Genomic DNA, 27,349 nt, shown 5'->3' on the forward strand with positions numbered 1-27,349 from the left:
AATTACGTCACCTGCGACACTTTTTCGCCTCAAATTGAATCCGGCCCTATGAATAGCTTTAGTGCTCTCTAGCACTGTTATGTCCTATTAATTTTATTTATTTATCAGTTACTTGTATAGTGCCAGCATATTCCTTTGCGCTTTAATAAATGTTATTCTACAATTATATATTTACTTCAAACAAGAAATGAGTAAATAGTCAATGTCATAAATATACAACTAAAAATAAAATTGTTAAAATGAAAATAAATAAACAAGCTCCTGCTTGCACTGCAGCTCTAAGCTCATAAAGAGAGCAAAACAAAACAAAAGCAATATAAACAACCAGAGCTATTGCTCTTGAAATACCTGTAAAATAATGTTCGGGGGAAAAAGTGAAAAAACCTACATCAGGACAAGGGGCAGCCTTCCAGAGTAAGTCATTGATTAGATAGTCAGCTGACTAATGGTAAGTTTCTTGCTTACAGGAAGTTATGCCAGGTGTGAACGTTAGCCAATGGCTTTCATGTTCGCATACAGTGACCTACTCTTATTTAAACATGGTTAGTAACTGGGTAAAGTTCACACCTTGCTAGCAAAGTTGTAAATTGCAAAGGTACACAACGTGGCTTGAGCTGTTATTTTCTTTTTGTTTTCAATGTAAATATGAAAATCGGCTTTATTGAGCATACTTGGTTTGTATATCTAAGGGTAACCTGGTAGGAGTATTAAGATTTTATTAGTTTGCATTGCTTTTGAGTGCTTGGAAAAACAACAATAATCTCTCCGTGCCCTGTGCTGAAGTTAATTTTCGAGTTTGCTAAAAAAGTGACAGGCAGGAGAGGGAGGGAGACAGAACTCTCCCTGACCCTACCTGAAGGACTCTGCAAACAAAAGTGACTATTATTACTCTCAGGGTTTACTATTCCGGTAACAGCGGGGTGCTCTGGCATAGTAGCCACTCCCTAGCACTTAGCAGCAGGATCTACCTTTCTCTCCAGCCTTGTTTGTAGTGCAAACATTAATCTTGCTTTATCTTTTTCATACCATAGAATAGTATTTTGCATATACTTTTGGTAAAGTGCAAAGAGTAAAGTATTGGTTATTAAGTTTATACGTCAATAAATCAGACTTACTCCAACTAATTATACTATTTGTCGAAGTTTTTGAACTACAACGCCCAGCATGCTGTCATGGTCTGCATTTAAGGAATCATAACTGAAAGTTATATAGACCAGTTGCATATTTATTACCTATTTGTAAATACACAGGATGGATATTCGATAAATATAATAACAAACCAATATAATAACAAAACAACATAAACATATATCTTTGATTTATATTAAGTTTTTTTTCTAAAGGAGTAGGTTAAATTCTTGATTGACAGCTGTCAGTTAAAACATGCCATCATTGCAATTCTACGGCAGAGGTAAGTAATGAGTGGATCGCTAACTGTTTCAGTACTAGCTGGCACTGAGGTTTCCAGAGCATACATGGGACTTGTAGTTCCCAACAGTGAAGCGTTAGTGTCTGCTGAGACTTATAGTTCCCAGTAACTGTACAGTCACCTATTGCCTGAGATTTTTTGGTAGCATAATACAGTGTAAATATCTGTTGTCTGCAACAATAAAATGTTTCTGCATGTGAGGTGCACCTAAATTACCCATAACGTTATCAGTCTGTGCAGCCTAAATACCTGTATACTATTCTGTCTGCATTCATAGTCTGGGAACAGTAGCATTGTCCCAGGATATTTGGCAACATGCTGAAAAGAAGGATTGTTGGATAATGCATAGCAATAACCGTTACTTCTGAACTGGGGATAATTAAGTTCCTTTACTGTTTCCTTTCTATTATACACAAGCTCCACAAGCAATTAAATCTCCCAGAAGATAAGGTGCAAGCTGCTCCCTATCTCAGTCCCCATCAGAGCTGCAGAAAGGGGTTTATCTCAGGTGTCTAACCTGCACTTATCAGGAGGAAAGCCTCATTGCCATAGTGCAGTATTGTAACCGGAGACTCCAGTCCCTCATTGATTGTTTTAAAGCGCTGTTTAGATCCTTCCTTTCCTCTGTAAACAAGTGAAGAAGAACCTGTGTCTTGTTTCCACACCAGTGACTCTATTGCACTTGTCTCATTTTCTCTACATTCCAATATTACATTCACTATTACAGCAGGGCAGGAATACAGCCCCAAAACGTGATCGCAGCGGCCTCACATACCGTGGCTGTTATGTTGTAGGGGGAAATGACAAGCAGAAGGATGAGCTTCCCACTGACTCTGTCCCGGGAGTCTAGCACTGAGGTGGCACATTCTGTATTCTGCTTGTTCCCCAATGTGGAATTCCCTCTATACTATTAGCAATGAGATCTTCACAACAGCGCGCGGCATCGAGACACCCTAATGAAGTGGGGGTGACACAATTATTCTTAATGCTTCGTGATTTGATAGGGAAAAGAATAGAAAATGTGCAACACTGATACCTTTAATAAGTCTCTCTCTCTCTCTCTCTCTCTCTCTCTCTCACCCCCCACTCTCTCCCCTTCTCTCCCCCCCCTCACTCTCTCTCTCTGTCTCCCTCTCTCTCTCTCTGTCTCCCTCCATCCCATCCTCCGTCCCTCTCTCATTTTCCTTCTCTCCATCTCATCCTCCCTCTCTCTCGCAGTCTCCCCCTCCTCTCTCTTTCTCTCCCCCTCCCCCTTTATGGTAATGGAGTAAGATTTTGAGATCAATGACTTTAGTGTGTGTGTTTTTACTCATCTATATTTAATGGTTAAGCCAAAAGAGAAGGAAATAACACCACTTGTGTCTACGTAACGTATCTATCTATCTATCTATCTATCTATCTATCTATCTATCTATCTATCTATCTATCTATCATAAATAATTCCGTATTTAATTACATTGCAATTTTTTTTAAATTGACGTTTTCTCTGTAAAACCAATCTTTTTCCTATCCTTTATATATGTTTCATCTGCATTATAAAGTCTTTCCTGCAATTTAAAGCTATCAAAATTGAATTCTTCACTAATCCCGAAGGAAAAGTTAGCACGCGATGTGCACCCGGTTATCAGGAATGATGGTTATTGTGTACTAATGGCACGGAGCTGATCCATTACACTTATAGCCCTTATTCTTGTGCACTCAGGGAGCAGAGAGCGCAGGCCCGGTCCCAGCTGTGATAGTTCCTGGCCTCATATATCTGCTCAGAGCAAGAAAAATAGTGACAACTGTATCAATAACTTTTATATTGTATAGAACTGTGTATGCATTTATTATATAGTATAGAGAATGACTCAATTGAGGTAGTTTCATAGGTCCCCATTTAAGTATTTCCGATTTCCTCCCTTAGCTTGTGCTCAGTGTACATAGACTGGGATTTTACTGGGCTTTGATGAAATATTATCGGAATAGTCTCCGTTGTGTGTAAAACAATACGGGTGTGTAAGACAATACTGAAGTGTAGAAACCACTTCCAGGTAACCCAAGCAGGCAGAGCGTATTAAAAACATTGTTTGCATAGAAAACATGTATGAAGTGTAGTTCCAGCAAGGTAAACCACATATTAAACGGACATGTGCATGTAGCTCATAGCAGACAGTCATATTCCCACATCACTTCTGTAAAAGGCAATAAAGGGTTGTAGCTTGTAGGATACCAATAGCGTTAGCCTAGTCTCTAATATTTAAAATTTCAAATAAATTGTCTGCAAATAGTAAAATCCAACAAACAATTTACACAGAATCCATCTCCAGCAAGATAACTGTGTTGGGGACGTGCTGTAAAGGAAACGGTTAAGTTGCACACTCTATAATTAGGAACAGCCAGCCTGTGTTTTCTTTATGGTTTTGCATATTTATAGCTCAGAAAGGTACTTTTTACACACTGGTGACAAGTCACAGAGCTAGCACAGGAATCAGAGGTAATTCAAATCCACATTCAGCAAAACTGATACTATTGTAGTTGCCTGCCTGTAATAATAATAATAATAATAATAATAATAATAATAACAATAATAATAATAATAATAATAATAATAATAATAATAATAATAATAATAATACCGAGATCATTTGAACACATTTTTTTTTTGCGTTAATAATATTATTAATAATCACTTGTGAAATTATGCCTCACTATGTTTATGGGGTTTCTGTAATACAATCAATGTAATAGTAATTACGTCGCTACTTTTAAACAAAGCGCAAATTGATGAAATAGAAAAGTGATCTGTCCATATAGAATCAATTCCAAATCAGTTTGACGGATTTATACAAAAACTGTGTGAAAAAAAAGTTATTATATAATTAAGATGTGATACTTCAATATAAAGTGACCATCCATTTTTTCTGTATGTACTTCCACAAAACCCACCAATCTCCTAAACCGGTTAGCAGGGAACAGTATGTAAGTGCCTTGTTTAATTTAATTTCCCTGCGGGAGTACATAAAGCCACATTGTAAATCGCAGATTAAATCACCGTGAAGGCGTCTTGTTTTGTCATTAGCTTCCAAAGGTTCCTAAAGGGTTACTGCAATAAGAACAACTAAAGACATAAATAAGGACCTATATAATATAAAGAGCCCTGAATTTTATTGGCACGCAGCATATGGCTTCCGGGCTGTAACTGAATATTTATTAGTATTTAAATGCAAATTAAAATGGACTACCTTAATGAACTAAGAGGCTAATATGGATACATTATAAAGTTGGCTCATTCAGAGAAATATAACATTCTGAAATAATGTATATGTATATATATATAAATATATATATATATATATATATATATAAGCATTTCGAGTGTAATAATATGAAATCATATTTTAATACTGTGTGAAATAAAGAAACATATAATACAAACACTGCATCAGCAAAAATGCAAAAACACTAGCTTTTTATAAATGTTTGTCAAAACGTAAAAAAATACGACTTTATAATAGCAGTTCTCTGTTTGCTATTTGTATCAACTTTGTCACAAATGAAAGAGGTCATCCATCACAGGAGTAATGAGCGTTTGGGAACTCTAATGCCAAGTGTGTATGTGTGCGTTTGTATATATATATATATATATATATATATATATATTAGATATATGTATATATAGTCGACCGATGTGTATATATATATATATATATATATATATATATATATATATATATATATATATATATATACTGGTGAGCGACTACTTCTTTGCAGCATCATTTCCGTCAGGGTTATAGTAGTGGGAATCAGTGATTAATAGACTGAGATGACGCCTATTAAATGCTATTATAAATATTTAGGTACAGAGTACTATTATAAATATTTAGGTAAAGAATATGAAAAAAAAACAATCGTATTTCAATTGTATAATTTTGTTTGTAGTTATATGAATATTTATATATAAATATATTTATTCATTTTGAATTATGTATCATTATTCAATTTAAAATACATAATTTTTATAACTCGGTTGAATTGAGAAAATATGTTCTGTCTTTCGCATTAACAGATGGGGAATTTTTATTCAATTAAAATAGCTCAAAAGGTACATCTTCATGAAAGTAATCTCGTCTTTTTATCTGGATTTCGCTTCATTGCCCCTCGATGGCTAATCTTTATATTATGGAGTGTATCACTGCTGTTCAGAAACCATATAGAAAAGGTTTGAGTTGAATGTAGGATTGTCTGTACATTGAGGTATCACGCTGGGATATGCAGGACCAGAGTGAGTTAATCCGCACATATTAAATGGCATTCGATTTGCTACAATATAACACTTTCGTACACGAAAATAAACGGAGTGGTTGGCTCTTATCTTTGATTGAACGGTCTCCAGAGTGTCATTGGTGAAAGTACCAAGAGCAACCCTTAACCCAATGAGGAGGAGGGCGATAAACTCCCTAGATCACTGGCCTTTAGCAACATCGGGTATGCAGATTAATAATGGCTTACCTAATATAACTGAAAAAAAAGCAGAAAAAAAAATAAACAAACAAAAAAACCCATTGCTTAATCAAAATAGGTTTAACAGTCTTTTAAGCCATTCTAGATATTTACTTATTTATTTTTGTAAAGGAAGAGTTGTAAAGGTTTCAGGCATACCTTTATACAATAATTCCTATAAGACCATTCATCATCAATAATTCGATTTTAAATATTTAAAAACGATCATCAGATGCTCTTTTTTTTTTCTTACAAAATTTCTTATAGAGGAACCTTGCTGAGCATTAATTCATATCCATGCACCAAAAACTAAAAAATATTCTGTTATGTTTTGTTTTTGGATTACAACAAAATAACAATTCATGAGGAAATGTATTTTAATTGTACGTCGCTGGTATGTGCATGTCTATGGCTATTTTGTTTTTTCAAGCAACCGAATTGGAAATGCTTATTAGTGTCACGCATTACATTTGCCTCCTGATCCAACCCCTGCCATAACGATGTAATTGAGGTAAACACTTTTAATTTATGATCAATTATACAAGTGATCGAGCCCAATGCATAGGGGACAACAAACAAACAATAATTAAAATCTGCATGAAAGTCCATCTTTTATTGTCCCCTGGCTGTCCTTTTGCATCTGTGACAATGACAGCGCTGCTAGCTGCCTGGGTAAGGCGAAGAGAGAAGCACCTGCCCGGACACTATTCATCAGGGGGATGTCAGACGTAGCACATTGTCCTGGTACAGACGAGCTGTGAATGAACTATGGAGAGAAATCAGTGTGGGTAAGGTTTGCATAGGTCTGTTGACTTGCATGAACTTTTCCATGGGAACACTCGTTATTTAGCTCGGCTCTAATTTTCCACATAGTTAAAAAAGTTAGAAAAAAAATTATGGCAATGAACCTTGGAAAAAATCAATTGCAGAAAAATCAGCATTTTATCCTGAGGAGAGTCTGACCTTTGTATCCAGTGTTTTACAGGCTTTATTTACATTGAAGGTCATAACACAGCCGATGGGTACATAACACCAACCAAGGGCATCCATTTACATTATGTATGCATGTGAATAAATCGTAATTATTTACAGCTAGACGAAGGTTGCCCAAATGCACAATCTTCAGTTTCCAAGCTTTAGTAAATAAAACATTATTTGAATAATAATAATAATAATAATAATAATAATAATAATAACTATTATTATTATTATTATTATTATTATTATTATTACTACTACAGTAGATTGTTTTTCCTCTGTAGTCATCATTTGATTTGATATGGATATTGGTATTTTAGTAATCGATAACCCCCCAAAATATAGTGGTGAAATTAAGAAGAAACCCATTCATTTAGTCTATCTCATGCTATATACAATATATATATATATATATATATATATATATATATATATTGATTTGTTAGTTGATTTTTAGATATTTCAAGTGAAGCACAATATGGATAAATATGAATGACTAATGTCAGATCATAAACAATTAAATTGGACAAAGGCACAAATGTTTATATTTATCTATGTATTTATTTCTGTATTTATTAGAGGACATTGACAGCATGGCTACTTATATTACATTAATCTGTGAGTCTGCGACTAACTCAACTCAGATAATAGGGGGTATTCTAGTTTTTATTTTGCTCCTTTAACAATGCATTCTGCTTAAATGCCATGTATTGCATAAGATGTTATAACATAAATTGTACCAAGCTTTGTCAATAGTGATGCAGATTATATTTGTAAATTAATGTCTAATTTCTATATACACTTCTAATATATATATATATATATATATATATATATATATATATATATATATATATATATATACATTTGCAGATACACTAAAAGCTTAATAACCCAAAAAAATAGAAGTAGAGATGAATGAACTCTTCAAAGTAATTTCTTTGAATATTTACCCTATTCTACATTTTTTGCAAAGAATTTTGTAGAATTTGGCATTATGGGGCCCAGTTTTCAATGATCACTTTTGCAATACGATCAGGGCATGCCAGTATCGCCCCTGAGCGCATTGCAGAAAGTGATCCTATCGGCCGGATGTATCATCCGGGACATGCAGGGACACGGGCTTTGAAAGAAGCTCACCCCTGTGATGTCTCCGGAGAGCGGCCGGCCAGTGCAGGGGTTGGTGCGCATGCGCAGTCCCGTGGACTGCACATGTACATCCACCATAGCCGAGGAGCGTTCCGGTGGATCCCTCCGCTGGCTAATAGTGAGCGGTGTAGCCCATAGGCTACAGTGGCTAACGTCACCTTCAGATGGCTTTAGCTGCGGGGGCCAATATCTGGAATGCATCGCATTCCAGATATTGGTAAATTTGCCAACATCGCATCCCCCATAGAAACCTATGGGGGAGGCGGCTGCCAGCGGCAATGGAGGGATCCCTCCTTCATACATACGGGTGTTATTTAGTATTTAAGGTAAACCCCCCCCCCCCCGGGTGTTTTCGGGGATTTTACCTCAAATACACTTTGATAAATGAGCCCCTAACTGTTCTGTTCTCCTATCTTTGGTCTCCTGACAGAATTTTTGCCAATGAATTGAAGCCTACCTCAGAGCTTAATGAATTGACACCATCATTGTCACAGATCTAATTATATTCTATAAATTCAGCAAAACATGGAATGGTAAAGCACCTCGAACAATAGCCTGTTCTGAAGTTATATTCGATAGTCACGAAACTCAGCAGCAACCTGCAAGACTACAGGCTGGTGGCTTACCATGTAAATGTATGTAACAAAGATCTCTGCATTTCTGTAATCATATAGGGAGTAAGTCTCTTTTGCTATCCATTGCGGTGTGCTGGGGGGATATGTTTGTTTTTTCCTGTCTAGACGAGCCTCTCCCTTACATGCATTTGTGATGGCCCAATCAATTAATTAACTACCATTCTGTGTATCACTGTTCTGAAAGGCATGTATGCAGGGCCGCTGTCAGGGGGGGACTGCCGGGACTGAAGTCCTGGGCTCGGACCCTGGCTGAAGGAGGGGGGGCCCACCTGGGCTTGTTCGCTATCGAAACTGCACAGCCTGCAAACAGAAGAACAGGGGACCAGCCGCCGCTGCTACCGGCCGCCGACCCTGTCCCCATGAATGGAGGAGGCAGCGGGCCCGCTCGGGCCGCTCCTCCACCAACCTACATGATAGACACCGCCTGCTTGCGGCGGTGTCAATATAGTCAATATAGTTTTCTTCTTTTAAAGTCGGCGCATGTGACGTCATTAGGAGGGAGAGACTGAGGTAGCAGGAGCCATGGATCGAGAGGAGCTGGAGCAGCGTCTGCAGTGCTAGGGAAGAAGCAGAGAAGAAGCAGAATGCTTCATCAAGGAAATATGGTAAGTGAAAAAAGATGCTGTGCACAGTAGGCAGAGACTGGATGTAATAATTGAGGAAGAGGAGGGAGTGGAGTGGGGGAAAAAAAGCTGGACAGAGATTGGATTTAATAATGGGGGGGAGTGGAGATAAAAAATGCTGGTCCGAGACTGGATCTAATAACGGGAAGGGGGGGGGGGTTGGAGTGGGGAAAAAAAACTGGGCAGAGGGTGTATCTAATAACCTGGGGGGGGGGGGGCTGCCTATTTTGTCAGTCCCGGGCCCCACCATTTCACTGACTATAGGAAGCAACTGAACTTTGCTGCGCTGATGTTGGTTTTAAATAACACAACTCAACCTGAAGCTGAATATTTGTAATGTGTTTCGTAATTTAAATCAAAGATAAATAAATCTTCTACTTCCAGTCCCTCTTCACCAGACAATTTTTCTCGGAAACTTTGTAAATTTTTTCTTTGTTGTTGACTTCTCCTATTTGATAGCAAATACCATCTCATTAAATATTGGATATGTATTAAGGTGGGTACACACCTGACAGATATATCTGCAGATGATTGTCGTTCATACACACTGAACGGCCATCATCTGCTTGTGCTCTCGGGTCCTGGCGGCCGGGGGGCGGGACGCGGCGGGCAGGTCGGGGGCATGTCCCACCCCCCTCCTCCCGGCTGCCTCTGTATGTATAATCTTTCCGATGGTCAGATGTGTCTGCAAACATATCTGTCCATAGGCTGTGCAGCACAGCCAATGCGATATGTCGGTGAACGCCGACGTTCACCGACATATCGCGGGTAGATACTGGCCGATCAGTTGACCGGCCAATGTATCTGTCAGTGTGTACCAAGCATTTGAGAAATAGTTGGTACTCCTATCATTGTTAAACAATAAGAACAAAAGTGTGTTAACAGCAGTTCTCTAAAAGGGAATCCATTGTGCAGGGTTGCACTGAGCAGTAGACACTCAGCATGGAACACTAATTAGATTAAGCTTTTCACTTTTTCATTACATTGTTTAGAGCGTCTCATAAACCATAACTGTCCCAGTCTCAGTTTTACCACTAAAGGCTATAACCATAAATTATATGGTCAAGCACATAGACTTGTATTCTTATTGCATCTTCATTAAAGATTCTCATCTCCATCCATCCCCATTAACCCAAGCAGGTTATATTCTGAGAACTTCCCTGTTTTGGGAAAGGTGGAGTATTTACTGACCCAATCAATTAAATAATTTCCTGTACATGATTAAATAAATTGTAAACGCCTGACTTGCCGAGGGCTCATGAACACAATATTTGAGACACCCTGATATTGATTAACCAAATTGACAGTAATGCAGTGATATAGTTTTTCATTTTAATGCTACAATTGAAAAATACTATATATTTTTAGTTATTTTGCTGTCTAATAACAATTGTGTCCAATATTTGCATGAAGGTAATCACATATTATGTTGATAGTGCATGGTCAATGTATAGATCCTATTGAAAAGCATGTTATACAAAATAAGCTGTAATGAGTATCTAAGAAAAAAAAACACCTGTTGGACAGCTCTACTTAAAAAAAAAATAGAAAAAAAAAGATAAAGAACACATTTACGTAACATTTACAGACAAAACTTTCAGGAGCTTAACAAGAATGAGTATGAAATGAGATCAAACTATGATGGTGGAGGAATTTTTATTGTCTTATACTTAGTAGAGTTTACAATGGAGATGTATCAAGCCTTGGAGAGAGATAAAGGGCGGTATTCAATTAATTTCGCCTACGTGATAAAGCTACCCATACCGGACTTTTTGCCTACATCCCGTATTTTAGCCACGGAAACTTATTGTGCGCGTACCCGTGATCGCCCTATTCAATTCCAAAAGACGCGTGAACAGAGACTCGCGAAGTCAGTACAGGCGAAAAGAGGTGTCAGAATCGGGGAAATCAGCCTGAACCCCCCAAAAAGATGCAGAAACATTCGGGATCAATGTAGTAGTGCCCGATTAGACCTAATAAAACTGTTTGGAGTACTTAAATTTGCACAATTGGCACTAATTAGCGTCTTTGCCCAAGTGGTGAAGAATGGCATAAAGCAGTATTTTTGTTGAATATAAGTAGTCCTAGCAAATTTGGGGTACCTGAAAATGGGTGCTAGCATCTTTTAATGTCTGTAAAGTGTAGTTTTAAAAAAAAGTAAAATTCCTCCCTCATAAAAGCACCTGCAATCCCCAAAACACTTGGCCCCTTCTTAGAGCACCCCCAGAAGCTTATTTCACTAGTTTGCGAACTAGTCCCCGCACTTTGTTCTTTTTTTTGTCCCCAAATTAAAAGTACTTTTTTGGGGTGTTCCTCACTTTTTTGGGGGGATGTTTTGACGCAGTTATCCTTTGGGGGCTGTCCCAAGGGTGCAGAGAGGTTTTCCCACCTTTGCACCCCAAAATAAAAATGTTGCACTTCTTTTCTCCCGCTATTGAGAGGCGAATCTTTTTCGCCTATTACATTGCATTGAGTTTCCGCGTACGCGAAAAGCGGATTTAATTGAATACGGAGATAAGTTTCGGCCTGGTGAAAAGTCACAATCGGCGATACTTTTTCGTGAATCTTGGCTTTTTGCTTCTAATTGAATACGGCCCAAAGTGTAGAAATTAACCAAAGAAACTAATCGGCTTCTAACTCTCATTTCATAGACTGTGCTAGATAAATAACCGTTAGAAGCTGATTGGTTGCTTTGGGCAACTTCTCCACTGTATTTCTCTATTTACGGGGCCTACCTATCATTAAATATTTGTGTCATATTCCCCCAAAACACCCTAACCACACATATATTTAGTATCACTCCAATGCATGAAGGAGAGATCTCAGCAGGTATCTAGTGCAGTCCCTCCATTAGAGACAGCACCTGCACCCCCCATAGGTTTCTATGGGGGATGCAATGTTGTCAGATTACCAAGCTCTAGAACGCGAAGATAGAGATGGCTTTGCGCTGCTGTAGCCTATGGTCTACACTTCATAAAATTTACCGGGAGAGGGTTCTTCCGGAACCCTTCCAGCAATGGCTGCCACACATGCATGGTCAGTAGACCACATATGTGCAGGAGTCCTGGCACATGAGTAAAGAGACCGCTGATGCACGCTGAGCACATCTCAGAGACAGGATAATTTTGGAGTCCCGGTTCCTGCGTGTACTATTTAGTATATTTGGGTGTTATAAATCGCATCCTGAATTGCAGTTACTGATAAATGGGCCTTTAAGGCTTGATAAATCTGCCCCTTTCTGTTTAATGTGGATTACTTCTCAAAGTTGTGGTTTACAAGATCCCATCTCCTCTTGCCTAGCAGAACTGTAAGGGACTCTTAGTAATTTGCACCATTACAGAAACAACATCACTGGCTTCAGTGCATTTAGTATTATGAAATGTGGCTAAAGGGTTTAGTGTAATGTCCAAGCCTGCGTGCTTAGCCGAGGTCCTTGTTCTTGTTGGCATCAAAGTGAGGCATCTCTTCTCCTTCAATTACTGATGCTTGAAGAACATCCTCTCCAGCTTGGTATCATATTGGTGCCACCTGGATTTAGAGATGGAACAGCTGTTGTTCCTCTGATCATAAATGGGTGTGTGAGATCTCTCAACTCTTCAAGGCAAATAACCCCTTTTTCTGGGGACACAGTGACACTTATAAGGTACGCCTCTGGATTCTGCATTAGTTATTTCTCGATGATAAGGGTTCTAGGTAGGGGTGTGCACCGGCCACTTTTCGTGTTTTGTGTTTTGGTTTTGGATCTGAATCTTTCTTTGTGTTTTGGATCTGGATTGGTTTTGCCAAAACCACCCTTCCGTGTTTTGGGTTCTGGGTTTTGTGTTTTGGATCTGTATTTTTTTGAAAAAAAGCATAAAAACAGCTAAAATCACAGAATTTGTAGGTTTTTCTGCTCCTATGCTATTATTAACCTCAATAACCTTAATTTCCACTCATTTCCAGTCTATTCTGAACACCTCACACCTCACAATAGTGTTTTTATGTCCAAAAGGTTGCACCGAGGTAGCTGGATGACTAGGCTAAGCGACACGAGTGGGCGGCACAAACACTTGACACATCTAGGAGTGACACTGCAGTGGCAGACAGGATGGCAGTTAGAAAAACTAGGCCCCAAACTGTACATAATGCAAAAAAAAAGAGGTGCAAGATGGAATTGTCCTTGGGCCCTCCCACCCACCCTTATGTTGTATAAACAGGACATGCACACTTTAACTAACCAATCATTTCAGCGCCAGGGTCTGCCACACAACTGTGGCTGAAATGATTGGTTCGTTTGGGCCCCCACAAAACAAGCTGGCAATTAATGTGTCCCTGCACAAACTGGCTCTACGGAGGCAAGATGTCATCCTCATCCTCCTCATCCACCGATTCCTCACCCTCTTCAGTGTGTACATCCTCATCCTCACAAAGTATTAACTCGTCCCCACTTGAATCCACCACCACAGGTCCCTCTGTACCTTCTGGAGGCTGGTCTCCCTGGAAGAGCTGATAATTCATTTTGATGAACATCATCTTCTCCACATTCTGTGGAAGCAACCTCCTACGCCTTTCGCTGACAAGGTTCCCGGCTGCACTAAACACTCTTTCGGAGTACACACTGGAGGGGGGGCAACTCAGGTAAAATAGAGCCAGTTTGTACAGGGGCCTCCAAATTGCCTCTTTTTCCTGCCAGTACAGGTATGGACTGTCTGACATGCCTACTTGGATGCTGTCACCGATGTAATCCTCCACCATTCTGTCAATGGTGACAGTATCATATGCAGTGACAGTAGACATGTCAGAAATTGTTGCCAGGTCCTTCAGTCCGGGCCAGATGTCCAAACTTGGTCCTGCCTGCCCTGCATCACCACCAGCGGGTTGCTTAGGATACCTAAGTTTTTTCCTGGCAGCCCCAGTTGCGGGAGAAAATGAAGAAGGAGCCGTTGACGTGTCACGTTCCGCTTCAGCTGACAGTGTGTTCACCAGCAGGTCTTTGCACCTCTGCAGGCTTGTGTCAGCCGGAAAGAGAGACACCACATAGGCTTTAAACCTAGGATCGAGCACGGTGGCCAAAATGTAGTGGTCTGATTTCAACAGATTGACCACCCTAGAATCCTGGCAAAGCGAATGAAGGGCTTCATCCACAAGTCCCACATGCCGAGCGGAATCGCTCCGTCTTAGCTCCTCCTTCACTTTCTCCAGCTGCTTCTGCAAAAGCCTGATGAGGGGAATGACCTGACTCAAGCTGGCAGTGTCTGAACTGACTTCACGTGTGGCAAGTTCGAAGGGCTGGAGAACCTTGCACAACACGGAAATCATTCTCCACTGCGCTTGAGTCAGGTGCATACCCCCTCCTTTGCCTATGTCATAGGTGGATGTATAGGCTTGTATGGCCTTTTGCTGCTCCTCCATCCTCTGAAGCATATAGAGGGTTGAGTTCCACCGCGTCACAACCTCTTGCTTCAGGTGATGGCGGGGCAGGTTCAAGAGTGTTTGCTGGCGCTCCAGTCTTCGGCACGCAGTCGCTGAATGGCGAAAGTGGCCAGAAATTTTTCGGGCCACCCAAAGCGTCTCCTGCACGCCCCTGTCGCTTTTCAGAAAATTCTGCACCACCAAGTTTATTGTGTGAGCAAAACATGGGACGTGCTGGAATTTGCCCAGATGTAATGCCCGCACAATATTGGTGGCGTTGTCAGATATCACAAATCCCAGGAGAGTCTAAGTGGGGTAAGCCACTGGGCGATGATTTCCCTCAGTTTCTCTAAGAGGTTGTCGACGGTGTGCCTCTTACTGAAACCGGTGATACACAGCGTAGCCTGCCTTGTAACGAGCTGGCGTTTCTGAGATGCTGCTACTGGTGACGCTGCTGCTGTTGCTGCGTAAGGTGATACATCTACCCAGTGGGCTGTCACAGTCATATAGTCCTTAGTCTGCCCTGTTCCACTTGTCCACATGTCCATGGTTAAGTGGACATTGTGTACAACGGCATTTTTCAGGACACTGAGGACACTTTTTCTGACGTTTCTGTACAGTCTCAGTATCGCCTGCCTAGTGAAGTGGAATCTAGACGGGATTTGGAACCGGGGACACACTACCTCCATCAATTGTCTAAATCCCACTGCACTAATGGCGGATACCAGATGCACGTCTAACACCAACATAGCAGTCAAGGCCTCAGTTATACGTTTTGCTTCAGGATGACTGCTGTCGTACTTCATCCTCCTCGCTAAGGACTGTTGGAGGGTCAATTGTTTAGTAAAAGTAGTGGTGTTCCTACTTCCTCTCTGGGATAATGAACGACTCCCAGCAGCAGCAACAGCAGCAGCGGCAGCAGTAGGCGTAGCAATGCAGGATCCTCCGGAGGAATCCCGGATAGGAGAGTCAGTCATGCCAGTGACATGGCCTGCAGGACTACTTCCGATCCTGACTAAGGAGGAAATTGACGAGGAGGGAGTTGATGGTGTGCTTTGCAGGCGCTTGGATACAACAGGACAACGGGATTTAGGTGTCCCTGGACTGCTTACGGTCTTAGCCAAAGTTTCTGAACTTGACAGTAACTTTTTATGAACGCGCTGCAGGTGCCGTATAAGGGAGGATTTTCCTAGGTGATTGACGTCCCTACCCCTACTTATTTCACCTTTACATATGGTACATATGGCAAGACAGTTGTTGTCCGGATTTGGATAGAAATATTGCCAGACCAAAGAGGTGGAATGTTTGGTCTTCTGCCCAGGTATGACCGTGATGGGCTTTTTCATCCCACGGACAACAACTGTCTCCCCCGGAGCCTGATTTAAACAAACCACATCACCATCAGAATCCTCCTCGCCAACTTCCTCCTCAGCGCCAGCTACACCAGTATCCTCATCAACAGTGACATCTTCAATTTGCATATCAGCAAGTGGACTGTGGGTGCTCCTTTCAGCACTTGCAGGGGGCGTGCAAATGGTGGAAAGAGCCACCTCTTCCCATCCAGTGCTGGGAAGGTCAGGCATCGCAACCACCACCACACTTGGACTCTCCTTGGGGATTTGTGATATCTTCTTAGAAAGCACAGTTCTTCGCTGTGCTTTTGCCAGCTTAACTCTTTTGATTTTTTTAGTGGGAGGAGGGCTTCCATCGTCATGTGAAGCTGAACCACTAGTCATGAACATACTAGGGATCGACCTTAGCCGTTCCTTGCCACTCCGTGTCGTAAATGGCATATTGGCAAGTTTACGTTTCTCTTCAGCTGATTTAAATGTTTTTTTCAAGGTCATTTTCCTGAACTTTGTCATTTGGGATTGTATGTGCCCTCTACTATGACATTGGGCATCGGCCTTGGCAGACGACGTTGATGGCATGTTATCGTCTATGTCATGACTAGTGGCAGCAGCTTCAGCACTAGGAGGAAGTGGTTCTTGATCTTTCTCTATTTTATTTTTATCGGAGAAAGTTTGGTCCTCCATTTATGTTATATCGATTTGATATATACGTGCGGCTAAACACAGAAAATAATTTGTTTTTTGGTTTGGACTGGAGTGTACTTTCGGGGGTTACAGCACCCTTTAACGGTCAAGCCAGCCGGCCCTTTACTTATGACACAGGCGCACGCTCGGCACTACTTTGTTGATGCACGTGCGGCTACTGCGCACACAATTCACAAACACAGAAAATAATTTTTTTTTTGGTTTGGACTGGAGTGTACTTTGGGGGTTACAGCACCCTTTAACGGTCAAGCCAGCCGGCCCTTTACTTATGACACAGGCGCACGCTTGGCACTACTTTGTTGATGCACGTGCGGCTACTGCGCACACAATTCACAAACACAGAAAATAATTTTTTTTTTGGTTTGGACTGGAGTGTACTTTCGGGGGTTACAGCACCCTTTAACGGTCAAGCCAGCCGGCCCTTTACTTATGACACAGGCGCACGCTTGGCACTACTTTGTTGATGCACGTGCGGCTACTGAGCACACAATTCACAAACACAGAAAATAATTTTTTTTTTGGTTTGGACTGGAGTGTACTTTGGGGGTTACAGCACCCTTTAATGGTCAAGCCAGCCGGCTCTTTACTTATGACACAGGCGCACGCTTGGCACTACTTTGTTGATGCACGTGCGGCTACTGCGCACACAATTCACAAACACAGAAAATAATTTTTTTTTTGGTTGGGACTGGAGTGTCCTTTCGGGGGTTACAGCACCCTTAACGGTCAAGCCAGCCGGCCCTTTACTTATGACACAGGCGCACGCTTGGCACTACTTTGTTGATGCACGTGCGGCTACTGCGCACACAATTCACAAACACAGAAAATAATTTTTTTTTTGGTTGGGACTGGAGTGTACTTTTGGGGGTTACAGCACCCTTTAACAGTCAAGCCAGACGGCCCTTTACTTATGACACAGGCGCACGCTTGGCACTACTTTGTTGATGCACGTGCGGCTACTGCGCACACAATTCACAAACACAGAAAATAATTTTTTTTTTGGTTTGGACTGGAGTGTACTTTGGGGGTTACAGCACCCTTTAACGGTCAAGCCAGCCGGCCCTTTACTTATGACACAGGCGCACGCTTGGCACTACTTTGTTGATGCACGTGCGGCTACTGCGCACACAATTCACAAACACAGAAAATAATTTTTTTTTTGGTCGGGACTGGAGTGTACTTTCGGGGGTTACAGCACCCTTAACGGTCAAGCCAGCCGGCCCTTTACTTATGACACAGGCGCACGCTTGGCACTACTTTGTTGATGCACGTGCGGCTACTGCGCACACAATTCACAAACACAGAAAATAATTTTTTTTTTGGTTTGGACTGGAGTGTACTTTGGGGGTTACAGCACCCTTTAACGGTCAAGCCAGTCGGCCCTTTACTTATGACACAGGCGCACGCTTGGCACTACTTTGTTGATGCACGTGCGGCTACTGCGCACACAATTCACAAACACAGAAAATAATTTTTTTTTTGGTTTGGACTGGAGTGTACTTTCGGGGGTTACAGCACCCTTAACGGTCAAGCCAGCCGGCCCTTTACTTATGACACAGGCGCACGCTTGGCACTACTTTGTTGATGCACGTGCGGCTACTGCGCACACAATTCACAAACACAGAAAATAATTTTTTTTTTGGTTTGGACTGGAGTGTACTTTCGGGGGTTACAGCACCCTTTAACGGACAAGCAAGCCGGCCCTTTACTTATGACACAGGCGCACGCTTGGCACTACTTTGTTGATGCACGTGCGGCTACTGCGCACACAATTCACAAGCACAGAAAATAATTTTTTTTTTGGTTTGGACTGGAGTGTACTTTGGGGGTTACAGCACCCTTTAACGGTCAAGCCAGCCGGCCCTTTACTTATGACACAGGCGCACGGTTGGCACTACTTTGTTGATGCACGTGCGGCTAATGCGCACACAATTCACAAACACAGAAAATATATTATTTTTTTAGCACTTGGGGGGAGCACCCCTGATGGACAGAGCACCCCCTGGACAACACTACAGCACCCCTTTAGGACTGGGACACTGCACAGGACTTTGGAGTGGACACAGCCCCTATGGAGAACTGACTGCACAACACAGTCCAGCCAGCCCCTATGGACTTTGAAGTAGTGGACACAGCCCCTATTAACAACAGCAGCACAGCACAACACAGCCAGCCCCTATGGACTTTGAAGTAGCGGACAACAGCAGCACTACACTACACTACACTACACAGCCCTAACTCCCACCCTCCTTCTTCACTGTCCACAGCCGAGTGAGAAAATGGCGCCGACGCGGGTACCTTATATAGGATCCAAAACCCACGAGACTCGGAAGGCGGGATGATGACGTTTTGCCTCGATTTCAGATCCGAGTCAGGCGGGAAAAGTCGAGCCTGACTCGGATCGGACTCGGATCGGGGGGGCTCGGGGGGGTTCGGATTTCAGAAATCCGAACCCGCTCACCCCTAGTTCTAGGTCATTTCCTCACAAAGACCTATGAAACGCAATACACTTTGTACTTTTACTAAAGCCATATTTTGAATGAACTGATATAATAGTGCTTGTTTTCCAAACCCACCCTGGCGACATCTTTGCATGACTGAAAGAGCAGATTGGTAGTTTTTTGTACACTGATCACATAACACATGTATATCTGGTGGGGTGTTACATGGACAGGCCATGAAGTAATGTATGCATTTATAAGAACACTGTTCTACTTTACAGATCATAGCAATCAGCTCCCTAACATAGTTTGGAGGGTTTCCCAAATATATTCCAGACAACCTCAAGCATTATAACTTCTGTAATGCAAAGGTAAGATTATTGCATGCACCCTACACGTAGCAAAGGACAGCAGGAGCAAGTATCCAGGGATACACCTTTCATCCCAAAAAGTAATGAACACGGACGCCAGCTAAGTTTATTCATTTTAACGATTCAAGCATTTCACTGCAAATGTTTCCAATAATGTAGCAAATAATGACTATATCTGTATAATATGATTCAGTTACTATTCCCTTAATACAACATTTGTATGAATGCAAGCAATGTGGCCTTCATTCAGAGGCGGCCGTACGGTCTACGACTGCACGGCCGCCTCGATGTTTGTGCAGTGCGCATGCGCACGAGGGAGCCGGCTCCTTCGTGCGCATGCGTGAGACCCGCTACGACCGACAGCGCCGGTCGTAGCGTGTCTCTTTCCAAAGGGGGCGAGCTGTCGATGTTGATTGACAGCTCGCCCCGTTTGGAAGGCGGGCTGGGGGGGTGGCAGCCCAAACAGAGGCGTTCCCATGGGAACGCCTGCCATTTGGGGGAGGCCCCACTGACATCACTAGTGATGTCAGTGGAGAGCTTCCGGCTCTGACAGAGCCAGAAGCTCTCCGGGTTTTACGACAAGTGAGACCCTACCCTAGGGTCTCGTCGTAAGCCCCGATGGTCACGATGGTCTCTGACAATCGCGACCATCACCGGAGCGGTCGTTAGAGCTGTGGGTGTTAACCCACAGCCTAACAACCGAAACAGAGGCGGGCGGTCAGGATGCAAGCGGCCGCCCAGTTTCTGAGTGACCGCTTGCATCCTCCGACCGCCTCTGAATGAGGCCCAGTATGTGGGAGGGTGAGGGTAGGTCTTCTCCCACTCCCATCTGTTTGTGCTCTAGGGGTCTATGTACTAAGCATTGGAGAAAGATAAAGTACATGGAGATAAAGTACCAACCAATCAGCTACTAACTGCCATATTATAGTCTGTGTTAGAAAAATGACAGAGGCTGCTTGGTTGGTACTTTATTTCACTCCACTTTAGTCTGTGCGTGACAGGTTAAGGTATCAAGCGCAACCCTTCCCCATATATTGTTTTGTCATCCCTCCGACTTTGATTCAGACTTGTACACAAATCCAATGGTTTGTGTACAAGTTGCATGGTGGGTGGACTGCGCATGCGCCAGGCCGCAGTGCACATGTGCTGTGATGCCTCTGTGACTTTGGGAGTGCCAAGGCCAGGTCTGCTTCTTTCAACACAGATTTCCTGGCCCTGGCAGAGGAGTTTCATCGCTTTGACTTATTGAGATGGGCGATGTCTGTGACCATCGCAACCGATAGTTGCAATGTTGATCTGATGCTGCATCTTTGGACACTACAGTCAGATCTGAGATGCCAACAGAAGGCGTCTTTTTTCTTCAGACGCCTCCTGGGGCATTAGCATATTTTAGCATCGCTGCTGTGTCCAAAGATGCAGCACTGATACTATTAGCATTAGGGATGTGCGCTGACCCCCGTGTTTTGGTTTTGGTTTTGGATCTGTATCTCCTGCAAGGTTTTGGATCTGGATTTAGTTTTGCAAACCACCCTCAAGTGTTTTGGTTTTGGATCTGGATTTTTTCAATAAAAAAGAGATAAAACGTTTTAAAAACAGCTAAAATCATGTAATTTATGCAATCCAAAACCTGAAATTTAGATTTAACATCAAAATGCCGAACTGCAAAAAGATCAGAACCGCGACATGGATTTTGCCCAGATCTCCTCAGGAGATTAGAACTGCAAATTCGGGTGGATTTGGATTTCTGGAGAATCGAACTGCACACCTCTAATTCATGCCCTATGTTTTGGCCTAAACTACACCACAGCTATATAAAAGGTGATGAACAATATAGAAGATTCTTGGAGCTGGCCAAAAAGATTGAAAAACTCAAAATAGAGCAACATTTTGTAGTTAAGCTCTAGAAAATAAACATGTTCATCGCTGTACTTAGGGATTGATTTAGCAGTGGACGCAAATGCAATCGCAACTGTAATCAGTTGCTAGAATATGCTAATGCTTGCCAAAGCCCAGCCGACATAAAGACACCCACTGCTGCCTTCTCATATCCGTCCAATGTCGCTCTTCTGCGCAAACATCAGTACCATCGACATACATCGGGCAGTCACGCAGCATTTAAAACAAGTCTGATCAGCTGCAAACACTGCAAGACTCCTCGCACGCAGAGAGCTCTCATGCTGCTTATGCAATTTCAGAGGCTAATGTATGCACGCCATGAAACGACGTTCAAACGGACAGACACGCCTGTGTTATTATGACCTGACCCCCGTCTCCACCCCCAAACGCTGACAGCCTGTCACTCACTTTGCAATCAATTAGTCTGTGTGACCGCAAGCGCAGTGTGATGTATACACATGCATGATGGCAAACAAGCGCTCTAACTGCATCCGTAATCGCCATTGCGTTCACTGCTGAATCAGGCCCTTTGTGAGATTAAAAACATACATTGAAACCACTATCAAACCATAGATATAATTACTATTAAACAAACAGCATGTGTGTTAAAAACAGTGCCATAATAAAATAAGATATTATATAAAATCTCTATAAATTATATTTTCATTTGTCCAATCACATTTATTCTTTTACACCTCCAGATAATGTTTTTCTGTACTATGTAGTATTGATTTATTTTACTACACATTCAATATGCAAAACTTTTATTTGCTAAGTCTAGGCACGTGATTTGGCCGTAGTTGCTACTGCATTGCATGCGCAGAGCTAAATATTTGGACTTATGCAGAGCTGTATGCTTGTCTTCATATCCCCAATTTCCCTGGCACGACATAGAATTGCATAGGAAGATGAATGATGCTGGGCTGCCAAAATCCTCGGCGCTGTTTGTGGCAGGACACCTACGAGATCGAATTCCGCTCTTAATTTGTTTTGTTTTAGTTCTCATATTTCCTGTTCATCCCAGTAAAATCACATTTTTCTCTTCCTAGAATTGACAATATCCCATAATATAATATGTCTATTATATATTTAACTGTGACTACAATGATGTTCAGAAATAATCTATGACTTCTCAGGTATCTCAACTGCTTTGTATAAAATGAACTTAAAAAAACTTTGGGCCTGATTCAATAATTTACATAAATCTTATATTTACATAAATCTTTGATGCCCGGGAACTGCACTGCGCTCGTGCATTCTGGACCTGCGGTGTTGGTCGCAGTGCCCCAAAAGCCGTAGCATTATTAACATGTGTCTGGTGTTTGGGGGCGGAGACAGGAGAGTTCCAGAAAACAAGGCTGTGTTGGGTCCATCTTCTGGGCTTGCTGCAGCCAGTGGTTGTGTCCAAGGATGTAGCTTCAGTAGGCCGCGTGAGTTTGCAGAACATCCTGAGTAACCTGAGGGTTACTCAGATGTCTGGTGTTTATGCAGTTAATCCAATGCTGGTGGGCATCTTTTACCTAAGACGCCTCCTGTGGCTCTTGTATAATTTCACACAGACGCAGCAGCGGCGATATTAGCGTTCATCTCTGAACCAGGCCCATAGTTCATAACATGGTGCCCTGCGCAATAGTGTGTTACAAAGCACAGCTACCAATCAGTTATCCTTATTTTTCTAAACCACGCTTTGGATTTAGATCTGTATTCAGCATCGTGTTTTGGTTTTGGATCTGGATTTTTAAAAAAAAATTTTTAATTGATAAAAAGTTTTTAAAAACAGCTAAAATCAGGTAATTTTTGCAATCCAAAATGCGAAATTTGGATTTAAAATCCGAATTCCAAACCGCTGGAAGATCAGAACCACGACAGTTTTATCCGGATCTCCTCAGGAGATTAGAACCACAACTCAGATTTGTCCGGATTCACAAACTTCAGGTGGATTCGGATTTCTGGATATCTGAACCGCACGTCTCTAATTGTGTGGAGGGTAGCATGCTCAAATTAGCTAGTCTTGAAGGGGGCAGTTCAACTGCGAGCAATGGTCCAAAGTTTCACTGGAACAAATGTCAGAATGGCAGCAATTCACGATAACTAACACCACCAATTTACCCTCGCACCCCAATGCGGTGCACAGGAAAATTGCCGATCTTGTGGTACTATATTCTACCTCCGGACATTGCAGCTGAGCAGCGCAGAGAATTGAATTTTGGCTGACAAGATTTCAGTATAATTATCCCTTATTTATAGGGTGCCACGAGATGTTTGCAGTGCCTTACAAAGTACAGAAACAAGTAGAAAAAAAAGACTGACAGTGCAAAACATTGCAAAACATAGCCTACAAGGTGTATAAACATTTCTGCATGAGCAATCATAATACAAGTTTGGTGCCGTTGTTACCGGTGGGTATAACTAAGTGAGGGAAAGAAAAGTACATGAGGAAAAAGAGCTTACAATCTAAAGATGTGCATCTATAAACTCTGAAGTATCCCTGATGAACATTAAATGAAAAGAGTTTAGGAGTCCATGTAAAAAGTTGGTGCAGAAGTAGAGCTGAGGTTTATGGCATATATTTTTCCAAGCAATTATTAATCGTTGATATAAGTTGGCTTTTATATTTTATTATGTATAGCTTCAGCTTTAATTTAAAGAATACAATTGCGTAAAACATTAGTCAAACCTGCCACAAGAGATTATTGAATAATTGTCAGTCTATATGGTTTTACCACATTTTTATCTATTTTTAACTATCCTGTTTGTTTAAGGTCATGGTATAAGAAAATAAAAGAAAAGGGCTGACTTAATGGCTACAGACTGAATACAGCTCATGCAACAGAAGGAGTATCCATATCTGGCTATAGTAAGTTACATATTAACCAGCACCATTTTACAGGATCAATATTGCAAACAAATAAGCAAACACTCAATACACAAACTTACATTCTTACTAGCTGGCAAAATTATCAGCGCTTAAATGAATCTGACAAAATGAAAAAGAAAAGTAACAAGTACAGACTGTCATATTTATCTGCGGGATATGCAAAGCACATTTCAGTTAACATTTATCTCATGAATTGCATGGTGATCCCATACATATAGATTGATTTTGTTCAGGTAGATAATGAAAAGTCAAGTGGAAAATTTACACAATGGCTCTCACGATATTGGGCTTCTACTGGTATATAAATTGGATTGTTATTTGCTGAAGTTATGGAGGTTTTCAACATGCTATTTGTTAAAAAAAAAGAAAAAAAAAGCTTCAGTTTGGGGAAACAGATAAAAATAATCTCTACTATGCTCTGAAATAATTGTATAAGTCAATCATATACATCTGTTGAAATCCTGAGGCTATAAAAGGAAAGTTGGAACCGTTACAGAGTGATAACTGCTGCCTAGGGTTGAGTGAATGTTTTGCAGTTTGGTTTGTAGAATGGTTCCTGATATCAGACCAATAGTTTTACTGTCAGCAGATTGATTCTGGTTCAAAGAAGAAAATATTGTTGAAAGGTGTTTTTGAGGCATAAAACGTTGTTTCGAATTTTAATTTGTGTAATGTATTTTTTGTTGAAATAATTTGAAATATTACCAGGGACTCAGTGGTAGCCGGACGTGGACTCCCCGAACCTCCGGCTAGTCACACACTTGGCGGGCTACTTATTCTTATTTAAGGTTTGTTTAATGATTCATTCTTGTTTACTACACCTTGACAAAAGGGCGTGTTAAGCCCTGAAACGTTGGCTATATGGATTAAATGCACTCTTGTGATTTTTTGAATTTTCAACAGTCTCCGAGTGCCGCTGCTTGTTAGTGCTTGTTTTTCTGTGGATTATGTTCCAGAGGGCACTGAAGCACTTATTTACATTTGAGGACAGCGCCGGTCCAAATTCTCCAATATATATATTAGGGAGGTGCACCGGCCACTTTTCGTGTTTTGTGTTTTGGTTTTGGATCTGGATCTTTCTTCGTGTTTTGGATCTGGATTGGTTTTGCCAAAACCACCCTTCCGTGTTTTGGGTTCTGGGTTTCGTGTTTTGGATATGTATTTTTTTTGAAAAAAAAAGCATTAAAACAGCTAAAATCACAGAATGTGTTGGTTTTTCTGCTCCTATGCTTTTATTAACCTCAATAACCTTAATTTCCAGTCATTTCCAGTCTATTCTGAACACCTCACAACTCACAATAGTGTTTTTATGTCCAAAAGGTTGCACCGAGGTAGCTGGATGACTATGCTAAGCGACACGAGTGGGCGGTGCTTCTAGGAGTGACCCATCTAGGAGTGACACTGCAGTGGCAGACAGGATGGCAGTTTGAAAAACTAGGCCCCAAACAGTACATAATGCAAAGAAAAAAAAGAGGTGCAAGATGGAATTGTCCTTGGGACCTCCCACTCACCCTTATGTTGTATAAACAGGACATGCACACTTTAACAAACCAATCATTTCAGCGCCAGGGTCTTCCACACGACTGTGGCTGAAATGACTGGTTCGTTTGGGCCCCCACAAAACAAGCTGGCAATTAATCTGTCCCTGCACAAACTGGCTCTACGGAGGCAAGATGTCGTCCTCATCCTCCTCATTCACCGATTCCTCACCCTCTTCAGTGTTGTGTACATCGTCATCCTCACAGAGTATTAATTCGTCCCCGCTGGAATCCACCACCACAGATCCCTCTGTACGTTTTGGAGGCTGGTCTCCCTGGAAAAGTTGATAATTTATTTTTATGAACATCATCTTTTCCACATTTTGTGGAAGCAACCTCCTACGCCTTTCGCTGACAAGGTTCCCGGCTGCACTAAACACTCTTTTGGAGTACACACTGGAGGGGGGGGCAACTCAGGTAAAATAGAGCCAGTTTGTACAGGGGCCTCCAAATTGCCTCTTTTTCCTGCCAGTACAGGTACGGACTGTCTGACATGCCTACTTGGATGCTATCACTGATGTAATCCTTTAACAGACAGATACACTCTTGTCGCTGCTGCTTTGAGGATGCAGGTGCGGCTACAGCCCACACAATTCACAAAGACAGAAAAAAAAAAAATTTTTTATTTTTTGTGGAGTGCAATTTGAGGGTTACACCACCCTTTAACAGACAGATGCACGCTTGTTGCTGCTGCTTTGAGGATGCAGGTGTGGCTACTGCGCATACATTTCACACACAAACACAGAAAAAAAAATATTTTATTTTTGTTGGAGCGCACTTTGGGGGTTACACCACCCTTTAACAGACAGACACATGCTTGTCGCTGCTGCTTTGAGGATGCAGGTGCGACTACTGCGCATATATTTCACACACAAACACAGAAAAAAGAAGATTATTTTATTTTGGTTGGAGCGCACTTTGGGAGTTACACCACCCTTTAACAGACAGACGCTGCTGCTGCTGCTTTGAGGATGCAGGTGCGGCTACAGCCCACACATTTCACAAAGACAGAAAAAAAAGAAGAATTTTTTATTTTTTGTGGAGCGCACTTTGGGGGTTACACCACCCTTTAACAGACAGACGCACGCTTGGTGCTGCTGCTTTGAGGATGCAGGTGCGGCTACAGCCCACACAATTCACAAAGACAGAAAAAAAAGGAATTTTTTATTTTTTTTGGAGGGCCCTTTGGGGGTTACAGCACCCTTTAATGGACAAGTCAGTCGGCCCTTTACTTATGACACAGGTGCACGCTTGGCGCTGCTCCTTTGTTGATGCACATGCAGCCACAGTGCACACAATTCACAAACACAGAAAATAATTCCTCCACCATTCTGTCAGTGGTGACAGTATCATATGCAGTGACAGTAGACATGTCAGAAATTGTTGGCACGTCCTTCAGTCCGGACCAGATGTCCAAACCAGCCCTTGACTTATGACACTGGCGCACACTTGGCGCTGCGGCTGTGTTGATGCACGTG

The 27,349-nt window shown here is 41.8% G+C and overlaps 1 long non-coding RNA gene across 1 annotated transcript in view; it reads left to right on the forward strand.

The window, feature by feature from the left end:
* The window catches only part of LOC148518310 (uncharacterized), a 68,394-nt gene that overhangs the window by 38,129 nt on the left and 2,916 nt on the right, over positions 1-27,349 (forward strand). Inside the window, exon 2 of the long non-coding RNA XR_015878992.1 lies at positions 24,218-24,312. This is a non-coding gene — a long non-coding RNA (uncharacterized LOC148518310). The remainder of the gene's footprint in view (positions 1-24,217; positions 24,313-27,349) is intronic.

The sequence above is a fragment of the Taudactylus pleione genome, unplaced genomic scaffold, assembly GCF_031769625.1.
Source record: "Taudactylus pleione unplaced genomic scaffold, aTauple2 ptg000201l, whole genome shotgun sequence".
Lineage (NCBI taxonomy): Eukaryota > Metazoa > Chordata > Amphibia > Anura > Myobatrachidae > Taudactylus > Taudactylus pleione.